We start from the raw sequence: 17,028 nt of genomic DNA on the forward strand, positions 1-17,028 counted from the left end.
CACTACCTAGCTCTTCTTCCTTAGTCACAGCATGGATTGATTGATTGATTGATGATTGATTATTTCGTTTTTCAAGACAGGGTTTCTCTGTGTAGCCATGGCTGTCCTGGAACTCACTCTGTAGACCAGGCTGACCTTGAACTCAGAGATAGGCCTGCCTCTGCCTCCTGAGTGCTGAGATTAAAGGTGTGCTCCACCACTGCCTGGTTTAGCCATAGGATTTTAAGTGAGTAAGTGGCCTTCTAGAAAATGGCTACATTTCCCAGCCTCTCTTACAGCTAGATATGTTCATGTGACTACATTCTGGCCAACTGGAAGTAAGAAGAGGTGGTATATAAGCATCTAGGTCATGGGTTGGGTCTCACTGTTCCTTGATCCTTCTGCTAGCAGGAGCATGGTCATGACAGAAAGCCATCTTGAAACATGAAAAAAGATACTCTTGCCAAAGACTGGTCCTCTGGTGACTTTCTGGACCTGAGCTGCCACGCTAGCTTGTTGTAAGAGAGAAGTAAACGTCTGTCTCATTTAAGCTATTTAGATTGGTATCCCTGTTATGGCAATACAGCAATATCCTAACAAATAACATCCCGAGGGAATAGCAGTGTCTGGGTGTCTCAGCTCCATTTGATCTTTCCAAGAATGCAGTAAGTAGGAGTCCATTATTGTCAGTTGGTGTCACAGAAACTATGGCTGAGAAAGACCATTGTCCTGCCTAAGGTAAGGGGTGAAGCCAGTAACCCAGATCTCACATCTTCATTTCAACGGTTTTCAGCTTTGTCTACTTACTGGATTTAGAAACACCCAGGATACTGGTGAGGTATACCTCTGGTATCTGTGACCATATTTCCAGAGAGGATCACTGAGGGCGTAAGACCTACTCTGAATGTGGATGGCACCGAACAGGATGTGAGCGGCTCTGCTCTGTCTGTCTCTTTCTGCCACGATTAACTGAGCCATCTAAATCCACAAACCAAAGTAAACTATTCTCTTTTACATTCTTTTTTTTTTTTTTTTTTTTTTCGAGACAGGGTTTCTCAGTGTAGCTTTGCGCCTTTCCTGGAACTCACTTGGTAGCCCAGGCTGGCCTCGAACTCACAGAGATCCACCGGCCTCTGCCTCCCGAGTGCTGGGATTAAAGGCGTGCGCCACCACCGCCCGGCTCTCTTTTACATTCTTGATGTCATGTTTTCTCACAGTGGTGTGAAAGCCTGACTAATAATACAGTTAGGTTCAAGGGATACCCACCATGGTTCTCTTCCTCCCTCTATCTCAAATGCTTTTGTTATTTCTTCCATGAAGATGAGTTTTTGCCAGGTGATGGTAGTGAACACCTTTAATCCCAGCACTCAGGAGGCAGAGGCAGGTGGATCTCTGAGTTCAAGGACAGTCTGGGCTACAGAGTGAGTTCCAGGATAGCCAGGGCTATGCAGGAAACCACTATCTCAAGCAAACAAACAAACCACCAAAACTTAATAATAAGTCTCTGTGTGGTTATTTGGGAGCTGGTTGGCAGGACAGAAAAATCCTCCTACAAAGAAGAGTTTTCACTAAATGACACACATTCTGTACTTCGTCACCAGCTCCCAGCCTGGTCCTCCCAATGGTTCATGGTCTTGATGGCACATGCCCTGAGCAGCCCCAGCAACAGGTATATACATCTATACAAAGTGGTCATCTAGGGTCAAGGATGTAGGACTACAGACACTTTTCTCACAGAAGATCTTTCATTCTGTTCTAAAGGGGAGCATTTGAATCATCTCTTTCCCCCATCACCGGCTTAACCTGACCCTCTCACTTGTAAAGAACCTAGGAATTCTTGACAACACCAGCACTCGGAGAGCTCAGGAGATCCTCAGCTGTATCATTAGTGCTGTCTAGACGTCTTAGCAGCCCAGTTCCCTTGGGCTCTCCCCGGGACTCTGTATCAGAATGATGCTGCTATTTCATCTTTTCTCAGCCCTCTGACTGATTGCTTGGGGAATTGTGAGCTAAACCCTGTTTGCACGACTCCAGCGTCGCCATTCTCCTACCAAGGCTCTCTTTGGGTTATGAATCACTTCTGGGGTCTAGCGTTTGAATAATTCAGATCTTAAAATATTGATTTTTATTCCTCACAGCCAGGAGACAGCTTTACACATGCCCTGGGCTTGAATGGGCATCATGTGGCTCCGACGCTTGAAACTTGCAAAGACTTGGAAGGGCCTTGTGTGTGCGGAAGACAGGCACAGACAGGGAGACAAAGGTGCTGATCCAAATGGTTCTCATGGCATCCTACAGCTTTATGCTAGACCTGGGAATTAGAGGTAGGGTAAAAGAGGCATGCACAAACATCATCCCAACAAGCAAGGCTACAAAGCACAGGCAGCTCTCATTGAATCTCCTTTCGTCCAGGAATCTCTGTCTGTGGCCTTGTTGTTACCAAAGAGATGCCTGAAGGCCATGCTCCTCTCTCAGTACTTCTGATGCTTCTGATTTCTGTTCTCATGAGTTACATCAGCTCTGGAGAGAATTCCTAGGTTCTCATTTGTTTTAAAACATGAAGCTACCCAGAGAACTCTTGGACCCGAGACTCTCAGGTGGCCCTTTCTCCTTCCTACCCACTTCCTGTGTCCCTCTGCTCCTCAGGATCTCTCAGCCCAATGCTGTTCCTTAAGCTTCTGACCCACATGTCCATCTTGTTTGTAGATCTCTGTCTAGATGTCTCCCAGGCTCCTCCAACTCTCCATGCCCCAACAGAATTCACTAACTCCCAACCTATTTCTTTTCTTTTCTTTCTTTTTTGGATTTTTGAGACAGAGTTTCTCTGTGTAGCCCTGGCTGACTGGAACTTTCTCTGTACACATCAGGCTGGCCTCAAACTCAGAGATCTGCTTGCCCCTGCCTCCCAGATGCTGGGATTAGAGGCGTGACCCACCACCACTGGGCTTCCAGTCTATTTTTTATCTATCTCCCTTGGATGATGACATCTCCAGCCACCCACATCTGAAGCTGGAGAGTCAGTGTAGTGTGACACACTGTCCAGTGACTTTTCAGTCATTCTTCCCTCCGTTTACCTTTTAAGTATGTTCCAAACAGTCTCCTCATGGAGCTGTCTTCACAATTCTTGTTCCTCCAACTCATTTCCTACACGGCTACAAAATTAGTTATTAGAGTTTAGATCTGGAGTGTTCTGCAAAGGCCATATATTAAAGGCTTAGTTCCCAGCTTGGCATTGTTGGAAAGTTTTAGAACCTTTAGGAGGAGGGGCCTAATGGGAGGTTTAAGGTCATTGGGAATGAGCCCTCCCTCAAATGTTAATGGGACCCTTGTCCCTCTTTTTTTTTTTTGAGATGAGATTTCTCTCTGTAGCCCTGGCTGTCCTGGAACTTGCTCTGTAGCCCAGGCTGGCCTCGAACTCATGGAAATCCGCCTGGCTCTGCCTCCCGAGTGCTGGGATTAAAGGCGTGCGCCACCACTGCCCGGCTCCTCCTTTTTCCTTTTTTCTTCTGTGCCACACACTGGCACTGTCATATACTACCTTACCACATGCTCAAAATCATGGGGCCAATGAATGATAGACCGGAACCTCTAAAACCTTTAAGCTCAGTAAAATTGTTTCTCTCGGGTCTCTGTTATAATGGAAAGCTGACTAACACAATAATCTTCTGAAGTAGAAATCCAATCATTTGGAGATTTTATAATTTTTTTCGATGGATCCCTCGTCCTTAAAGTCTAATTATTTAGCAGCTATGTAAAGCCCTTTCTGGCCTTGCTCTGTCCACTCCCTGGCCCCCATTCCACTTCCTTCACTCCCCAGATATCATACAGTCAATATCAAGGACCCTTGTGGTAACACAGTTCTCAGGTTCTCAAGTCCCTATATTAAATGGGGTCGTCTTGCATATAACATACATACATTCTTCCTTATTTATTTACTTATTTCCTGATGTCTGACTCTATTACCTAATTTGGCTTTGAGTTCTGAGCTCAAGTGACCTTCTTGCCTCAGCTTCCCAAGTACTTAGGACTACAGGGACGTTCTGTTACACCCCGCTCTGTGGTTAGCCCTGTCTAACTTCCTTATAATATCTATTACACTGTGTTATGCAAATAATTGTTCTGTTGAATTAAAAGAAAAAAACCTGTGCACAATCAGTTGCAGATCAAGTTTTCTTCCTGATTATTTTGAAAGAGCAGTTGTTGGAGCTTGTGGATACAGAACCTGCAGACAGGACTATGTCCCTCAACTGCTGTGTTCCCACACCTCTGGGCTTTGCCACATTGCCCTCTCTACCCAGAATATCCTTACCTGCACTATGCCCTCTCTCCTCCTCCAGGAGGTTGCCCTGACCTCCTCGTCCTTCAGGGCACTCAGAGCACACTGTCACTTGTAAAGTCTCTGCCATCCTACACAGGTTCAACTGTTTCTTGTTTGTCTTGCTGTGATGTCCGGCCGTGCACCTGATGCAGCATGGGTGCTTGTTAAGTGTGTGCTGAAGGCATTTGACAGAGTGGTGAGGCTCCGTGGACCGTCCAGACGGCTTTCTCCCAATCCTGATTCTCTCACTTCTGTTTTCTCAGGGTTTGGCATTGGTAAAGCTTAGGGAAAGACGGATATGTTGTTATTTACTTGGTTGGTTGGTTTTTCGAGACAGGGTTTCTCTGTATAACATCTCCGGCTGTCCTGGATCTCGCTCTGTAGACCAGGCTGGCCTCGAACTTGCAGAGATCCACCTGCCTCTGCCTCCTGAGTGCTGGGATTAAAGGTGTGCACCACCACCGCCGGGTGGGAAAGAACAGTTTTAAACCAAGAAGTGAGGGTGTAATTCAAGCAGGGCACATTCTTAGTCCTCTGTTTAATACCTAGGACCAAAAGAGGAAAAAAAGCACTTTATGCCAATAAAAACAGTTCTCTTTTAATTATTTTTTTTACAAAATTACTTTATTTTTAAAGTGATGTATAGGGGTGTTGGTAGGAGGCTATGTGCACACGAGTGCTGGTGCCCTGAGAGGCCAGAGGTGCCAGGTCCCACTGGAGCTGGAGTTACAGGCAATTGTGTGTGCTAGGAACCAAACTGAGGTCCTCTGGAAGAGCAGTGCGCCGTCTTTGCCGCCGAGTCCTGTCTCCAGCCCATCTCCTCGGATGTTCAAGGAGAGATAGTCATCCATTATTGATTCACTCAACCATCCATGAATCATGGAGACTGTAAAATACCTCCCCGAGGTCAGGGCCTGTGTTAAACGTTAGGGCTGCACAGATGAGAAAGGGCTAAGTATCCAGGGGCAGGGACAAGCAGACGTGTCCCGACAAGATGGTGTGCTGGGAGCTGCAGTGGAGAAGAGCTGAGAAGGAAGGCTGGGTGAGGGCCTCCCCTTTTCCTCCGGCCTCCAGGCTCTCATTACTCCTAGATGATAATTAGCTTTGATGCCCGCTGTTGTCAGACTTCCTCGAGCACAGAGACTGACATTTGCCTTTGCATTCATTCAGCATTATTTATTAAATGCCTAGTGTATGCAAAGCCCTTTTAGGCTCTATGGGAGCTGCAAATAATAATATTGACTCAACATGAGCCTTTGTGGGGTACACAATGTGGTTAATACAAGGTTTGGAACATGGTGGAATAGGGAAGCATTTTTTTTTTCATTTTTAAAATTTATGTGTGTGTGTGTGTGTGTGTGTATGTGTGTGTGTGTGTGTGTGCATGCATGTGCGTATGCATGCAGGAGCACGCATATGGAATCCAGAGGTCAGCAATCCAGATGCACTGTCCACATTGTTTCTTGAGACAGGTTTCTGACAGGCCTGGAACTCGTCAGTTAAACTAAGCTCATTGGGCAATGAGCCCCAGCGGTACCTCCTCCAGTCTCCACCTCCCAACACTAGGAAAACAAAAATTTGTGTCCAGCTTTTCCCTCCTTCTTCTCCTCCCTCCATTCCTCCGTTTCTCCCTGTCCTTCTTAACACAGGTTCTGCGGGTTGAACTCAGGTCCTCATTCTTCTAAGGAAAGCACTCTACTCCCTTAGGGGAGCGCTTAAATGACTAAAAAGTAGACTTAGAGGAAGTACTGTCTTCAAATGTCTGGAGAGCAGCCATGGAAAGAGAAACATTTATTCAAGGCTACTTCAAGGGCAGAGCTAAGACCAATGCAGAGCTGTAAGAACTGGTCAGGGAAAGTGCTGGAGAGAGGCAGGCAACTGCCTCTCCACCTGACTGGCTGTTGGCAGTCACAGAACCACCCCACCCCCACCCCCGCAAGACCATGAAAATGATGAGGACTCTTATGAAATATTGACGTAACTGAGTATGCAGGAAGACACCATTGGTGGAATCCAGTTTTGGCCAGAGTTCTAGACCCACGGTAGAAAAATACTCATCATCTCCCTAGATAGTAATGGCTGTCCCGGCCAGCTGGCCAGCTGATGTGCAGGACCTGAATTCCTGAAGCCTGGAAACCAGTAGTAAATGTAGTAGGTGGTGACTTTCTTCTCCTACGGGCTGCCAGTCACTGGCTGTGTGCAAATCGACTTGAAAGGGTGCTGGAAAAGATGTAAACAAAGCAAAAGGACAGATTAAGGAATGAGGAAATAAAGCTACATCTGAATTAACAATCTAAGTGACCAAGCGGCAGATTTTATCCAGCAGAACATGGTGATATCCACTGGCTTTGAGGGTGGCTTTTGCCGGGACTTGCGTCTTAAGGCCTGAAGGCTCTATCGTAGTGGATCCAACTGTGAGAAGAGAAGGGGGGACGGGAGGGTAACTTCTCCAGAGCACATGCCACCAGAGTCCGCAGAGTCAGGAACAACCAGCCAGACAATAGCAGATGTGATAGCTTAGCATTTTTACCATCTGAAGCTTGGCAAGCTAGTATTCGCCATAGGACATCCTGTGATATGTGAACAATTGTATTCTTGAGCAAATCATGGCTTTTGCCCTTAAAAATTTTATATCTGTTTAGAAGCTACACACCAATAATATCTTCACTGGGTATAGCTATGGAGAGGAAGAAAAGCTATTGTACATACTGCCCAGTGAGACATCACCCTGCTTTTATTTAAATGGTTCTGTGTTCTTTACCATAGAGTGCCAATAATTTTAAAAATTGTCTGTTAGCTTCAACATTAGGATTGAAATTTAAAAGATGTGTTTGTAATAAACTGGAGAATTGCAGCACCCTATTGTGAAATGCTTCAGAGAGAACAGAATTACTAAGGTATTAACCTATTCTCACGTACCCATCTTTAGGTCCCCCTACCCTGACTCTTATTTTGCTTATATATCTTTACATTAAAGGCTCTTATAAGGACATCAGTGTGCCTAATGTGATTTTTTCCTTCTCTAATATCTACAGTTTTAAAATGTCTTCTTGTATATTAGCTTTTAGTGTCTTGGTCTTGTTTTGTTTGATTTACTGATTCAGACAGCCTATGCAGAACTAATTATTTTGGGAGTGTGCATTAGTTTGGAGGCACTGGTACATTTTATTAACTTCAAATGCCTCATATTTTTTAATTTCTAAACATTCCAATTGTTATTTTGGCCTCTTCTTGGCCAAAGGCACAAATTACTTTAAAATACTTAAGCATATAATATTAATTTACCGTCTAAAGAACTGTGATTTTTCTGTGTAATCATAAGATTATAGCTTAAATATAATCGTCCCCTTGATTGAATGTGTGATACAACCACTCAGGCATTGGTAACATTGTGTTGACTGAACACTAGGCCTGTTTGCTCGCTGGCTTCACACTGGCTCAGAGCCTCTCTTGTTCAGGAGGAGCTTTGACACTGTGACTCTTGCCTGTGGGGTTCTCTTCGGCACCGGGAAACACAGAGCAGTGTTGATTGGAGTCTTCAGGCAGGAGAGACTGCAGCCATTCAGACAGGCTGCCCCATGGTGCAGTGTGTGTATTATGAATGTGGCATTTCATAGTTTCTGTGTTAGTTACAAGCTGTGTCTTTTACAGTCATGAAATTCCTTAAAGCTGAACGTGGACTGATCTCTAATTTTTTCTCTTACTCTCATTAGTGCCTCACATATAATCCTAAATAAGATTCAGAGTTTCTTAATATGGGGGTGGGGGTGGAACTACTCTGGGAAAATGAGGGAAAGTTTTCCATTAGTGAAAGCTGTTCCAGGTTATGAAATAGTAAAAATAAATAACACAAAAGTCTGCAGGAGGAATTTCTAAGTGGGTCCAAACCGAATGACCTTCAGGTCCTCTCTAAATCTGGAATTTTATCTATGAAAACACCAAAGTTTGTCAAAAATCTTCAACCATCAACCTAAGTGGCGAACTGGCCGCTGATTATGGAAATTTTCTCCAAAAATGGAAACAAGTAAATATATTTCTTGTGATAATTTCGTAATGATTTCGCCCTGAACATTTGACGGTGTGGGGACTTCTCTGTCTGCTTGGCACCTGAATTGAAGCTCTTGGCCAAGCCTGGCTCTCAGGAGGAATTCCAGGGGCAAGAGGACACATTAGTGTTCATACAAGAAAAAAAATGCAAAACCATCTGGCCTGAATTGTAAGTCCATTCAATGAACTATTATTTATTTAGCTGCTAAATGAATTAAGTAGATTTTTATACATGTATATGATATTAAGTGAAAAAGGAAAAATTTGAGAATACTATTTACAGTATGACTACTTTTGCGTACTTTCAAAAAGACTACGTGTAAATCTGTATGCATATTTTTCCTAAATGGGATTTTTTATTTTTTATATCTTTTAAAATCACAATATAATTATATCATTTCCCTCTTCCCTTTCCTCCTTCCTGATGCTCTCACATAACCCTCCCTGCAATTTTTCAAATTCATGGTCTCTTTTCTTTATTAATTGTTGTTACATATTTATACATATATATTTATACATATTTATATGTTCCTAAATAGAGAGATACAACCCGCTCCCTCTGTAGACTGCTACAGAGCCACCAGTTGGTGGCTCTTCCCTGGGGAAGTCTCTGTCTCTCCCACTCTCAGCTTTCCTCAGTTGCCTGTGGTTCTCTGTGTGGGGCTGAGACCTCGTCCACTTTCTCCCACCCACCTTAGCATCCTGTTGGTGTTATCCTTGTTCAGGTCATGTCTGGGCAGCCATGTTGGTGAGATGTCATGGGTGTGGCCTCTGACCTTCCTAGGAGACACAGTGTCACTTGAAGAAGCTCTTTACTCCGGTGAGTTCTTACTACAGAGAAAATGGGAGAGGGTGACTTTCCATTTCCTTTTGGTGTGTTTTCATGTCCGTGCTGTTCTCTATGTGCCTACTCCCCTGTTGGTTTAATGCTAACAGGTCTTACCTGGATCATGGGATTAAAAGCCAAGTTTTTATTTTTTCTTATAATTTTCTATTTTTTTTTTTTTTTGGTTTTTTTTTTCGAGACAGGGTTTCTCTGTGTAGCTTTGCGCCTTTCCTGGAACTCGCTTTGAAGACCAGGCTGGCCTCGAACTCACAGAGATCCGCCCGGCTCTGCCTCCCGAGTGCTGGAATTAAAGGCGTGCGCCACCACCGCCCGGCATAATTTTCTATTTTTATTCCCCAAAGGCTAGAGGAAAGGGCATGAGGGCTGCTCTAGGCGCCACCAAGTCAGATTTTATAGCTCCATTTCCAAGCATGCAGAAGTACAGACAAAGAAGCAGAGGATTGGGAGGAAAGGGGCTTCTTGCTTGAGACTGATTACTCCATAAGAAGAGGTCTGGGCCGGAGCAGTGGCCAGATCTCCGGGGTCCTGTCATGACCTCCAGTTATACCAATGAGAGAGGAGGAAAAGGCTGTGGGGAAGGGAGCCAAGCCTTGCAGAGACGTGTCCATTCGCTAGCTGACTGGTGGACTTGCGAAGCTTTAAACAAGGTCCACCTGTACTCATTGCTTTTCCTGACCACTGGGATAGGACACAACGCAAAGGAGGGAAGGCTAATTTGGATCACAGTTTCCCAGACATCAGTCCTTCACAGAGAGAGGGACACTTTACAACATGGCGGCTAACAAACAGTGAATATAGGATTCCGGAGGCAGTCAGGGCGGGACACAGCCCCAAAGGACCCCCCCACCAGTGACCTACTTTCTTTACCTAGTACTGCCTCCCAAGGTTCCTAACACCTTCCCTAAGCCAGCACGACTAGCTGGGCACCACACTCCCAACACAAGAGCCTCTTGAGGGGACACTTCATGTCCAAACTAGAAGGTCATGTCACCTTGAGAGCTCCAGGATCAATCCTAAAGCTACCATGGACATTGTCTTTCTTGACCCAAAAGGAAAACACAATAAAACATGCTCTCCAAACAGACCTCCTTTACCATATATCCTGGGATTCCTATGTATTCTATTGATTGGAGAGGTACTTGTGGAATTCAGTGCTGGAGATAACTGAGAAAGGGTCAAATAGGACTAAGGACCTAGTGTTGGTCAGGAGGTTTAAAGCAGTATGTCTGGCCAGACTGACATCCTGGTTCCTTCCTCCAGGCCTCCCAGATCAGCTCTCCTCTGTTTCTCTGGATTTTAATCTGCATTCCACACTTTGGACTGTAATTTGATCTTGAATAGGGGTCAGAGCAGCATGGTCAGCTTGGGGCTTGCAACAGGCACTGTGAAAAATGGAATCCAAGAGTACTTGGCAAGTCTTGTTATGCTGCGGTTTTTCTGCAACTACTGTATCATAGAGGATCAATTCAGAAGTAGAGGAGACACCTCCCTCATTCTCCATCAGTATAGGGGTCTTACTAGACCAGCGAGGCTGCCTGTCATCAGATGCCACCCACTCTTTGCAGCCCTCTCTTTTAGGTGGGCAAGGTCTACGACTGCTCTGCATTGGCTGTGTTTCCTCTCCGTTGAACCGACTTTGATCCAAGGGGTACTGGAGGTGATGGATCTCAGCGAAGACGGTGGCTCCGGTGGGAATCAAAGGTGGGAGTAGTCTTAGGGTGGAGAATGAGAAGCTCCCTTCCCTGGAGGAAAGCCACCCGCCAGCAGAGGCATGAACCTTTGTGCGGGTGCCAAGCTTTTCACCCACTGAGCATCGGAGGTGGATGTCATTTCCTTCACAGGTAAGAGCAAGAAGTGGTGTGTGCCAGGGCCCTGTGATTTTTGGGTGACTCAGCCTGTGACCTTTCAGGAGGAATCTCAGAGAGAGAAGGTGGGGAGTCTGAACTTGCTCTGTCGGAGCTTGAGAGGTAGCTGTTGCCGATGCTTCTTCACAATTCAGATGAAGAGGGTTCAGTTAATCCTACCTCTTGGCTCAAGGATATAGGCATCATCGGTCCCTGCAAAACACCTTTTGAAGATGTATTTACTTCCTTATTCCTGTTTCTCTCCATTCTTAAATTCTATTTTCTTGTCCAAGCCACAGTAATTCTTAGGTGTGTTGTATGCCTCCTTTTATTTGCATGCTTTGTTGCAAAAGTGATTTCTTTGCAGTATTAATTTATGTCTGTGTTCTATCTCATTGTTTCTCACTTTCCCCCTTGTTTATTTTTTCCCCATAACTGCTCCTAAAATCCATTCATGCTGCTATACAGACCTCAGTTCTGCTGTGTAGTAAGTATTCCCTGGAATTCCTGAGTAATAATGTAGTGAGTACCACATTTAATACTCAGTCTTAGTGAGGGGAACTAAGATAACCTTTAACTCTTACCACAAGTAACTGCAGATGTCTCCAGAGGAACTGAATGAGACTTTGAGGGGATGTATCCTATAGAGGACTTTCTGTATGTTCTAATGAACTTGATTCACCAGGTCGGAGTGCTCCCCAAGGTGACTCACCAGGCCAGAGTGCTCCCCAGGATGCTTGCCAGTGCAGACTTCTCTCAAGTCCTCCGTCTCTCCAGCAACGTACAAGAACAGTCACATCTCACATCTGCCACACTTGGCGTCATGCTTCTTTCCATATTTTATCCATAAAAAAGGCATGCAGTAGCATCTCCTTGTTGTCTCAATCTGCATTTTTCATGTGGCTTGTGAATCTCCCTTCACATCTGCTGTGGTGGAGGTGGAGGGTTCTGCTCAGGTTCCTGCTTAGAAATTAGATACTCAGTTTCCAGCTGCCCAGAGCGTCGGCCTCGGAAAGCACATAAGATCCAGATCCTTCATGGGGATTGCCTTTGGCCAAAGGAAGCTACTTCACCTTAGTTTGTGACCCATTCATGGGGGTAGCATCCATCCAGCGACTAGTCATGCAGGAATACAAAGTCTCAAGTCCTTGGCCCAAGTCCAGGATGTCTCTGATGAGACTAGCCAGTAGCAGCAACACCCCATGGATCGGTAGAGGCCTGGACTCTAATGGATCATAGTTTAAAACTCTTGAACTGCTCAGTCTTCTTCTGTTTCTCTCACTTGGTCACCGCTACCCATAAGGCCACTTCCAGACCACACAGCTCTGCATCCCTGGGCCTGAAACCCAGGGAAACGACACGTGGCAACCTGCCAGCTTTGGAGAACGTTATTCATGTAGAATCTGTTTCTTTCCTCTTTCCTATTACTGCTGTAAGTGTCCAAGAGTCTTTCAGATTCTTCACTTCAAATCCTCATTCCTTTAGATATTACAAGTATAGGGGCCTGAGGGATGGCCCAGCAAGTAAAAGTGCTTGATACACAAGCCTGGTGACCTGAGTTCCATCCTGAGGACCCATCTAAAGGTGGAAGGAGGGACAACTCCTAAGAGTTGTCCTTTGACCTCTTGTGGGGGGGCATCCCTCACCCTGACATTTCCCGAGAGTACTCTTGAGTATGAGCAGCAGGAAATATTAGTTAGAAGGATAGAGCGGGGAGAAACAGAAAATACAAGATAGCCCCGAGAGGGCCTGGATCCTAATCCATCCACCCAACTGTCTCTGCCCTAGGGTATTTAAAGGAGAGCCAAGGGGTGGAGCAAAAGACCTCCTCCCCCAGCACAGCCAAGTGCAGACATCTCAGACACCTGCACTCAGGCCCGTGGTCCAATCATCCTCTCCATGCAGACCTGCGGGGTAAAGCCGCGAGGAAACCCGAATGGGCTCCAACAACCTCTCCCAGCACACGCATGCCCACACTCACACCCACCCACATCATGCACATATAAACACACATCATGCATACATACACACAAGTGGTAAGTTCTTAGAAGATACTATCAATATCTATACCTATTCTGCCACCAATCTGTTAGCTTACCGGTGATGCATGTTTTTTAAATTAGACATTTCCTGATTTTGATGTAGTCAAATTGTTAAACTTTTGCTTGGTGATTTTTGCTTTTGAAGTTTTGTCTTTAACAGAGTTTCTGAGGTCGCACAGATGGCTTCTGGCACTCCGTTGTGCTCATTTTACATCTACTATTTTCCTTTAATATTTTATACTTATTTCAAGCCATGAGTGCCCTCTTTTGTGTACAGTATCAAGTTGAGTCTAGTTTTCATTTTAATTTTTATCACATGTGTTTTTCTCTTGTGTGCGTGTGTTTGTTTGTTTTAGACAGGGCCTCAAGTAACGTAGGCTGGCCTCGAACTTTATCTACCAGATGCTGGAATCACAAACGCATGCCACCACATGTGCCTGGTTCATGTGATGCTGGTGACCAAACCCAGGGTTTCATGCATGCTTGCCAGGCACTGTACCGACCAAACTGTAGCACCAAGGCACGGTGTTGTGTTTCTCCGATGGTGAGCTAGTTTCCTAAGTGCCACTTGATAACTAACCCTCCCCGCACTGATCCGTGACACCACTTCCATCCTAAAAGTTCAGACATACGCGTGGTTCTGCATCTGAACTCTCTGCTCTGCTCCACTGCTCCAGTTGTATGTTGTTTTGATCACTGTCAGTATTATAAGGCTTTAATATGTCTTAATATCAGAGAGGGTAAGAGCCTCCCTTCATTCTCCTTTGGTAAACCACTTAGCTGTGATTCTCTAGGTCCAATCTAAGCATCTTTCCTGCCCTAGCACTCCCTAATTTTTAGAGTCAATTCAGCTCAAGTGGGTTGGACTCTTTATTCTGACTTTGTTTGGGCCAAAAACACTTGGCTGGACTGGCACAGAAGGCCTGCCAGCCAACATACCTGAATGGTGATTTGCATTATTGGCAGTGTATATACACACACACACACACACACACACACACACACACACACACACACACACACGCACAGGGAGGAGGAGGGGAGGAACATTTGTAAGAACTCAAACCGAGATAGTATCTAGCTTGCATTGGCCACTCCAAAGCGCTGACTATTCTCAGCAAAGCAGATCCAATCGGATCTAAGAGAAACTGTCAAAGGCACACTGATTTTAATGAGCCTGGGAACCTAATCAGAGGCAGTAATGAACGGCGTTAACAATATACTCCTACCAGTGAGGACACCTGTCAGGATCTGTGGTGACTTGGCCCTTGCTGCTGAGGACGGCAAGGCCTGTCAAAGGTTAGCTCACTGCCACCCAGCACCTTCGTTGCTTCTGCGGCTTCCACCCATCTGTTCCCCCAAACTGAGTTTGAAGACATGTCGCAGTTACATTCTTGTGTTAATTAGGAGGCTGTGAGCAGGCCCCAGTTAGTCATCCTCGGTGTGAAGATGACAGGCGAGACGCTCCAGCTCTGGGGGTGCGGACGGGTTTAGACACGTCAGAGCTAGGGGTGAAGACAGACAGAAGCTGGAACACGGAACGGAGTGACTCACCCTGAAACCTTGAACACCAAGGTCAAGGAGAGGGCGAGGACTTTCCAAACGCTGTCTGCTTTGGGACAGGGATGAGACTTCTGCTAACTAGGGCTTTCTCCTCGCTGAAGACCAAAAGGCCAAGGGATGAACTCTGGTTCGGTGCAAGCAGCCCTTCTGGCCTTGACCTGGTTTGGCCAACCCTCTTCTGGGCGCCTGTCTCTGCCGGATCCTTCCCTGCTCTATTTGTATATGTGTGTGTTTATTTATTTTATTATCTACCTATCTACCTATCTATCTATCTATCTATCTATCTATCTATCTATCTATCTATCTATCTATCTATCTATCTTACTATTAGGATTTAAACCCGGGGCTTTGTGCATGCTAAACCGGTGCCCTACCATAAGCTATTCCTATAACCCCTTCCATAATTTTGAGAGTAAGTTCAGCTCAAGTGATTTGATCTGCCCTCTTTGTTCAGGCCAGCAATCCCAGCTCAACTGGGAGTAGTGGCCGCGGGCAGCGGCGGCAGTGGCAGCTGCACCCCTCTCCCCCGCTGCTGTCCCCATTGTGCTCAGAGCCCGTGTCTCTTCCCAACACTCTTACTTCCAAATCCTGAGTCCTTGAGAGCAGACATCTTCAAGTGACTGGTTGTGGTGCTGTTTTTCTGAGGGGTTCTACAGTCTACACAATGCCGGCTGCTGGCTTCACGTGTTTACCTCAGCGGAAAAGAGAGGTGATTGCTTGGTCCTGTGGTCTGTCTGGCCCGAGCCTGTCCCCATCCTGCACTCATACTGGGGTACCGGGAAGTCCATTAGCACCTGTTCCCTCACAGAAAGGGTTTTAGACTGTTCTACTTTCACCCTGTTGCTATGATAAAACACTCTGACCAAAAACAACTTGAGGAGGGGAAGGAGAGGATTCATGTGGCTTACATTTCCAGGTCGCAAGCCATCAGTGAAGGAAGTCGGCGCAGGCACTCAAGGCAGGAGCTTGAACCATGGATGAGTGCTGCTTTCTGGCTCGCTCCCACGCCTATGCGCTGCAGGTTTTCTTACGGAGTCCAGACCCACCTGCCTAGGGATGGCGCAACTCACAATGGTCTAGGCTCTCCTGTGTCAGTCACCAATCAAGACAATGCCCTACCAGTTTGCCCTCTCCAGGCGACTCTAGCTTGTATCAAGATGACAGCTGAAGCTAGGTAGGTGTGCTGGGCTAGTTTTGTGTCAACTTGCTACAAGTTAGGGTCATCGGAGAGGAGGGAGCCTTAGTGGAGAAAATGCCTCCTCCGTAAGCATGTAGACAAGCTTGTAGGGCAGTTTTCAAATTAGTGATTGATGGGGGAGGGCCCATCCCATGGTGGGTGGGGCCACCCCTAGCCTGGTGGTCCTGGGTTCTATAAGAAAGCAGGCTGAGCAAGGCACGAGGAGCAAGCCAGTAAGCAGCACCCCTCCATGGCTTCTGCAACAGCTCCTGCCTCCAGGTTCCTGCCCTGGTTGAGTACCTGTCCTGACCTCCTTCTATATGATTATGAGCAGTGTGGAGGCATAAGTCAAATAAGCCCTTCCTCCCCAGTTGCTTTTGGTCACCGTGTTTCATGACAGCAGTGATAACCCTGACTAAGACGGTAGGCGGGACACATACTGGCTGGAGCCCAAGAGGACCTGGAAAGGACCTTTGTTTGGTCTACAGAGCAGGACACCAAAAGGCCAGACTACAGTGCACTTACTTCCGTGTCTCTCTGCATCTGACAACAACTTCAAATGAGGCCCCAACATCTCTTCATTCCTCCTTTTCCTTTTGCTCTGGGAATGTGTTGGGAACTTAACTATCCTTCCATTCCTCCCGCTTCCCTGTAAATGTAACAACCCGCATCTGGAGTGTGGGCAGGCTGCGCTGGAGACTAGCCACTGGATCTTATACAAAGACGAGCATGGCCAAAGAGTCTATAGGGGACTTTCAGGGACTTCACTCTGAGACACCTAGAAGGACTCTATCAAGTGTTATCCTTCCTGGAGTGGGAGGAGGTGAGCAAGAGCTAGGTGGCTGCTCTTTTTAGAATCAGCGAGGCAAGGAAGCAGGCTGTGTTACATGTGAAGAGTATGAGGGCTGGCGTGATGGCATAATGCATAGAGTGCTTGTTACTCCAGCCTGAGGGCCTGAGTTCAGAACCCCAGCACCCACATGTAGAGACAAGCACAGTGGTGCGTGCCCGTAACCCCAGCACTGTGGGGATGGATGGAAACACACAGATACCTGGAGCTCACTGGCTGGTTGTCCAGCCAGTTGTTTAGACTCAGATTCAGTGAGAAACCCTGTTTCAAAAGAAATGTGGAGCACTATAGTGAGAAACACCTGACATCAACGTCTCGCCTCTACATGCACATACATGCCCAGGCATACACGCCCCACACA

At 46.3% G+C, this 17,028-nt stretch overlaps 1 long non-coding RNA gene across 1 annotated transcript; it reads left to right on the forward strand.

Moving 5' to 3' along the window:
• Positions 1-8,253: 8,253 nt before the first annotated feature.
• Positions 8,254-11,903, forward strand: LOC128111493 (uncharacterized). The gene is made up of 3 exons (XR_008218661.1): positions 8,254-8,513; positions 9,070-9,164; positions 10,757-11,903. It is a non-coding gene; the product is annotated as an uncharacterized LOC128111493 (long non-coding RNA).
• The last annotated feature ends 5,125 nt before the right edge of the window (positions 11,904-17,028 follow it).

The sequence above is a fragment of the Peromyscus californicus genome, unplaced genomic scaffold (assembly GCF_007827085.1).
Source record: "Peromyscus californicus insignis strain IS unplaced genomic scaffold, ASM782708v3 Scaffold_16__1_contigs__length_79575227, whole genome shotgun sequence".
NCBI lineage: Eukaryota > Metazoa > Chordata > Mammalia > Rodentia > Cricetidae > Peromyscus > Peromyscus californicus.